Below are 6,409 nucleotides of genomic sequence, written 5' to 3'. Positions count from 1 at the left end.
CTGGAAAGCACGTTGGTCATTATTCCTCCCTCACATTTACAGGCAGAAGTGATGCCATTACAGATATTTTAAATATTGCATTTTCAGTTGTGTTAAAAATAACTGCAAGTCATCTTTAGTAATCTTAAGCAGGATATAAGTTAACAAACAACTTGAAGTCTCATTTGATGATGCTTGGTTGTGACTTTGCAGAACTCTGTAAGAGTTTCCTGGTTAAATCCAGGCTCATCCATAATAGTTTTCTGTGTTTTTCCCTTTTCCTGTTACAGTATCAAGGTTAATTTTCTTAAGTGTCCTCTTTTAACTAATATTCCAGCTCTTAGTTGTAGTTGTTAGCTCTTTTAGAGCAAATTAACTCTACTCCTCTTGCTATTCTTCGTGCTTTTATTCTTTGTTTAGAAGAGTTTGGAGTTTTCTGTAGCATTCTCTCATCCTTCTTAACAGTAAAACCATGTATTATCAGCAAGTTTTGAATTGTTGTTGTTGCTGTTTAGCTCTTTGGTGAGTAAGTCACATATTTTTTAAAATCCTAAACAGAGATTTGCCACTTTAAATGAGAGAGAGAGATACAAGGAATGGGATTCCAGGCTCTGGTCTGTGTTGGGAGATGTTGAAATCACAAACACGACACATGTTGATTCACAACATACCCAGTCATGAAATGTAATCCTCCTGCTGTTGCAAGAGGAGGAAAATGCTGTTTAGTTTCTCAATGTGGTATTTCTCATGTTGGCAATAACCTGCAGGTTTCAACAAAGTTAAGGTTGCATCCAGTTGACTCGTGCCTGTGTTGAGCACCAGCACGTGCCAAATCCCACACTGCCTCTCAGAATGGTTCTTTTTTGTCAAGTAGTACCTGGAATTCTTGGAAACTGATGTTGAGTAGAGTTCACAAGTGAAAGCCAAGTCCAGATTTGCGGTCTGAGACAATTCCTTCGTGATTTCTGCATAATGAGGAGATGCTTCAAAGGTCTCTCTCTTACTTCAGAGGTTGAATTATTTCACAGTAAGTGCTGGATGTTGGTTTTATTTATTGTTCTGAGAATCTGTTTCATAACTGGGATGTTCCCTATTTCATGACAATGAGACTTTCAAGTGTCTGATGTTAGAAAACATGGAATTACTTTCGGGGCATTTTTGGACAATCCAGGCAGCTTTTAAACAGAAGGTCAGTAAGGTGGTGAAGAGAATTTATTTTGGCTAATTTGGATGTTGGGAGCTGAGTTCTGTTGCTGAAACCTTTGAGCTTCATTTAATGTCATTAAATTCTGGGGTTTGGTGGTGTTTGGATTAGAACAGTATCTTTAGTGTTTGATTTTAACTATTTGTTTTTCTTTTTAGGTATCACTTGTGGTCGTACACGCATCCCTGTTTTAGGAAAACTTGGGACTTTTGAAACTTGTTCTCTCAAACGAATTCCTCTTAGAAACTTCTCAGAAACACCAGCTTATTTTGCTTCAAAGGATGGTGCAAGCAAGGATGGTTCTGGAGAGGGAAGCAAGGTAATCTCCATGCATTTTCTCAATTATATAAAGTGTTTCTTAAATGTTTTTAGTAGGTGTTTTTCCTTAAAATTATTAGAATCTTGTTGAAATTTTTGCTAACTCTTAACGTTTCTGATTCTTTAAACTGCTCAACTGACAGTGAATACGAAATTAATAGTACTTTGAATTTGTTAGCAGACAAACCTTACAAACATGCCATATTGCTCTTCCCAGTTTTCTAAATCGTTTTGCCTAGTGAAAAGGGACACTTGAAAACTTTGTAGAATATTATAAATCCACAACAGGTTTCAGGATTTCAGGGATGAGTAAGAATAGGAATAATTCTCCTTCAAAAGCCTTCTACTCCAAAGTAGGTTTTTTAAAGTAAGTGCAATTTAAAATGTTTTTGTTTTCAGCACTGGTTTAGTAGTTGTATTAAGCAAGAGAAGTTTGTGAGGAGAATAGTTTTATTCTTGTTAGTAAATTGTAATTTGTTTTCATCCTAGTCTTTCTCTATAATTATAGTTAATAAACAGCTTCTTCAGATAAATGATTACCTGAGAATAAAGCTGCTCTTTACTCAGCAAATAAGATTTTGAGAGTTCACAGGTAATACCTTTGCCTTAATGTAGCATGTTGTGACACCTGAGGGACTCTCCAGATGACACAGGTATGTTCTGAAGGCTCAGATTAAGCTTTTTTAAAAAATAAAGGTGGAAGAGAAAAAATTTTTAATAGTCTCACTTTCTTGAGAAGTGTTGTCAGGAGAAGTGAGTAGGTGAGCAAGGTTAAAAAAATGGGCAATTGCCGAAGAAATGGGAAGGGATCTTTGCTGTTTCCTAAAATGTAGTAACTTCAACTATTAACCAAAGTGTGAAGGCATAGAACAAGTAGAGATTTAACAAATGTTAGCCTTAACCACACTAAGCAGGATAACACAGAGAAAGACAAGTAGGGCTCAGTCAGGGAACTCTGTCTCAGAAGTAAAAAATGAAGTATTTCCAAGCAGTTCTCTGAGATGCTTGTTTTATAGGCCCTCTCAGCCCTACAGCATCTGCCAACATTGCTATATCTGTCAAGGACCTGAAGAGAGTTGTGGCTTCAGAAACACTTAGAATCAACACAGTTGCAATAATGAAATTAGTTTCTCCATTGTTTGGGGCTAATTGTCTGGCAATCTTTTTTAGAAGTCTGTCGGTGAGGGGGGTGGTAAAAAGTCAAGCTCTGGAAGCTCTGGGAAAGGAGGGAACCAGCTGCGCTGCCCGAAGTGCGGTGACTTGTGCACACACGTGGAGACCTTTGTGTGTAAGTTATTAATTAAAACTTTCTTTCATACATAGCCACAGATGTGATTGTATTTGTGATCTAATGTAGTCCTGAGAGGCAGGTGTTAGTCTGCCTAGAACTTGGAACAATTATCCAGTTAAAAAAATCTTGTTATGCTCAGTTTGGCCACGTTGGTGTAGGCGTGTGTTGTTTCTGGGTACGTTGGTGTGATTTCCTGTGGTGGGTGATGGAGCAGAATATGGTGGTAGAATTTGGCCTGCAGCTGTGGATGTGCAGTTTTAAAATAGTTTGTTACATTTTATGCAGTGAAAATGATGTTCGTGTCAATAATGCCAGTTTTACCTACTGCTATTTCTTTCTGTCCCATAGATATACACTTAAATATATTTTACATTTGTAATGTTTTGTAAAATTTGTTGCTAAATTATAAAACTTTAATCCTGCATGTGCTATAACCAAAGAGTTTATCCAGCAGAGGAATTAGTACATGAAAGAAGGCTTGCTAGAATGGTCTTCCATGGCAAAGTCAGATCATAATACATTCCAAATAGGAAACTGAAAAGTCCAGATAAAAAAAATTCAGGATGGGTCAGATGCCTGGTGTCCAGCAGCAATAGCTGCTTTTTTTGAAGTACAGTCCAAATTAATGCCAGTTATGCGTAGATTCTGTCAGACTGGAAGACATTTCTCCTTATTGCAGTGCTCATGAGACCAGTCTAGAACATAGTTGTCAGAAAGCAAATGCCCATTATCAGTTGGCGGGGCTGGAGGAGGAAGCATCAAGTCATTATCAGGCTTGTGCAATAAGAAGCTTAAGACAAGGTCAGCAGAAACTTGTTCAGTGGTTGTTAATATCACAGTTGGGGAAAATAATGAGTGGATGGGCTAATTTGCTGCCACTCATATAAAATACTATTTCATAAACATGATCAAAAATCATGAATCACAATGCAATTCTATAATAACAGTATATTTATGTATGTTAGATAAAAGGAGCAGTCCTTGGCTGTTTGTTTTTTTTTTCCCCAGAAATAATAAGCTCTTTTTTGTTTGTTTGTTTGTTTAAGAGTGTTTTCTGAAAAACGTGGCACTAGTTGATGGAACTAGAAATACAGTCCCATTCAGTGAGGTTCAATATGTTGGCCTCTTTCTGGACTAGGTGTGGTTGAAAACAGTGGAAGGATTTTTAACCTTGTTTACCATCTTATCAGATGATTCATGAGTAGACAGAAATGTTTTGAAACTCACTTCACTGGTGTGTTTGCTGCCCTTGTTATTGGAGTTTGTGCTTTGATCTGGAAATACCATTCAAGCATTGCCCCAGAGTGGAACTGTTGCTGTGTATCCCTGGAAAGCAGAAATGTGGTCTAGTATGTTGTCAGTGTCACTAGGAAACTTTTAAGTGCATTTGAAAACTTTCTTAGGAAGAGGATTGATTCATTCTAACATTGTAAGAGAAAATATCTGGTGTGTTTCAACTTCAGAAGTAGTGATTCTGCCCTTGAATTGGGGCATTGGAGTGACAGAGGTACCATAGGGAGCTTGGGACTGGAAACACAATGCTTTTAAAACAGTTGTACAGCTGGTCACATTTGCCAGAAGCTTGCAAGTCAAAATAGGAGGAAATCTTGCATGTTCTTCTCTGATGCTTTAGGATTTTACAGCCTTTAAGTGTGTTACTCATGCAAGCTAAGCATAACAACACCAGGTAAAAGAGTAGAGCAGACTTTTTTGTTCCTCTTGAGAACAGCAGGTGTCAATTTTCTGTTAATTGGTAACTTAAAATTAAACCAAAGATTGTAATTACTCTGATTTCTCAGAAATTCCTGTCAGTTGTGGACAACTTTCTGTGGGCCTGTGTCTTTCTGGTTAGGTCTGTTAATTTGAGCACACTGCTTCCCAGCCAAACTGTAGAATACAAAGTGGATGGAAAACAGATGAGCTAAGTTCTAATTAACTTAAAAACAATCTTACAAAAGAAAACAAAAACTAATAAGAAAAAAATCAGTCTATCCAGTTCTGCCCAAAATGCTCAGGTTGCAAGTTGAATTGAACATCCTGTAACTTGATTTTTCAGAGAAGCCTTTAATGTTACTTTGTCAGGAAAAATTCTGAATTCACTCAATTCTGAAATACCAAACTGCAGAGCCTTAAGTAAATACCTAAAGTGGAAGGAAAATATACAATTAGCATTTGTTTCAGATTTTAAATATTAGGCTTTTCAGTCATTTTGAGACAAGGAGGGACACAAAATGCTGAATAAAAGCCAAATTTACTAGTAAATTAATTGTCATTGAGTGGCAGTGTGACAGGCTGGTTGTCCAGTGGAGTTTGTGTTTAACGAGGCTTTACTTTGTATCTGCAAATCTTGCACATGGATTTGCTTGGCAATGGGTTTCCAGTAATTAATTAAGGAATAACATGATGCAAACCCAAAGGAATTTTGCTTTGACACACTTTCTCAGCAGTTCCTGTACTGTTTTGACTGGTGAGGCTTTGCATTTGTGATCACTAGAATAAGATGTGAGCCTCAGATTCAGACTGAAATCCAATAGCTATAAAGCTGATTGGCATAAGAAGCCTTATCCAGGAACTGCTTTTACTGTCTCCATCTGATGCCATCAGGTTCACTCCCAGCCTCCCTCTTCATGCTACTGTACAAACTTAATAGGCAAGAAGCTTCCCTGCTCTCTTTTTCCTAGTATCTTTTTACCCTATAGAGGTTTAATAGTAGCTCATTATCTCAACCCTACGAGTGTTTTTAAGATTAATCCTCTAATTGTTTTGGTTTCCTGTATGTACTGTAAAAACCCAGCCTTTCTCTTTGGTAAGGTCAGCTCCTACAGACTGTAAAAATCTCTGCAAGTGCAGCTTCAGTGGCAATGTTGCCTGAACCAGAAGCAACACTTGACTTGCATTTTACCACACTTTAAGCATCTGCAGACATCTTAATGACAGGGAGGTGATGTGATACAAAATCTCTCTAATGTGCTTTTATGTATTTGCTAAAAGAACACAGAAAAACATGTCAGTATTTAAGAACAACAAAGTTGCTTGCAGTTTTGGATGCTCAATTTTAGGGAGAGAGCAGTACTTAAACTTGGGTTCCTTCAGGGCAAACTTCTCAATTTTGTTTTGTTCTGTTAAAACGCCTGTTGATACTTTTTTCCCCCCAGATTGCCGTGTAAGTGATAGAACCTGGCTAGTTGCATAGCCCTGTTTGGATAACTGAGTTTCCTCCCCAAGGAGAGAGTTTCCCTGTAACCCCCTTATTGGTCTTGAAAATTTGAAAGATCTCTACTTTGGAATCTGGAAGATCTCTACTAGCATTCCTCTGTGTTGCTTGGATGTTTAAAAGTGTATTGTACTCTGCACAATAATTCTTTTCAGTCAATGATGTTTTCAAAGATGCACAGTAGTATTTTTATAGCATGCTCTTTATTTTGTATTTTTTAACCACTCCTAGATCCTGTGGATCTAGAAAGGGGACAAATATTCTTGTGGCTGTTCCATCCTGATAAAGCTGACTATTAGCACTACATAAGCAAGGACAACATCTTCATGGCACTGTGGTCCTTAAGAATATCAGAAGTGTTTTGAATAAGCATTGGGAGAAAGTTTGGGCTTTTTTTCCCTAC

The 6,409-nt window shown here is 37.5% G+C and overlaps 1 protein-coding gene across 1 annotated transcript in view; it reads left to right on the top strand.

Moving 5' to 3' along the window:
* The first annotated feature begins 1,346 nt into the window (after positions 1–1,346).
* Positions 1,347–6,409, top strand: part of CLPX (caseinolytic mitochondrial matrix peptidase chaperone subunit) — a 16,914-nt gene continuing 11,851 nt past the window's right edge. Inside the window, exons 1-2 of the mRNA XM_009995299.1 lie at positions 1,347–1,502; positions 2,675–2,789. The gene's annotated coding sequence lies outside the window, so the exon portion shown is untranslated. The remainder of the gene's footprint in view (positions 1,503–2,674; positions 2,790–6,409) is intronic.

This window comes from Chaetura pelagica, unplaced genomic scaffold (assembly GCF_000747805.2).
Source record: "Chaetura pelagica isolate M959 unplaced genomic scaffold, ChaPel_1.0 scaffold453, whole genome shotgun sequence".
NCBI lineage: Eukaryota > Metazoa > Chordata > Aves > Apodiformes > Apodidae > Chaetura > Chaetura pelagica.
The sequence above is the reverse complement of the archived record's forward strand: the minus strand, read 5'-3'. Positions and strand labels throughout refer to the sequence as shown.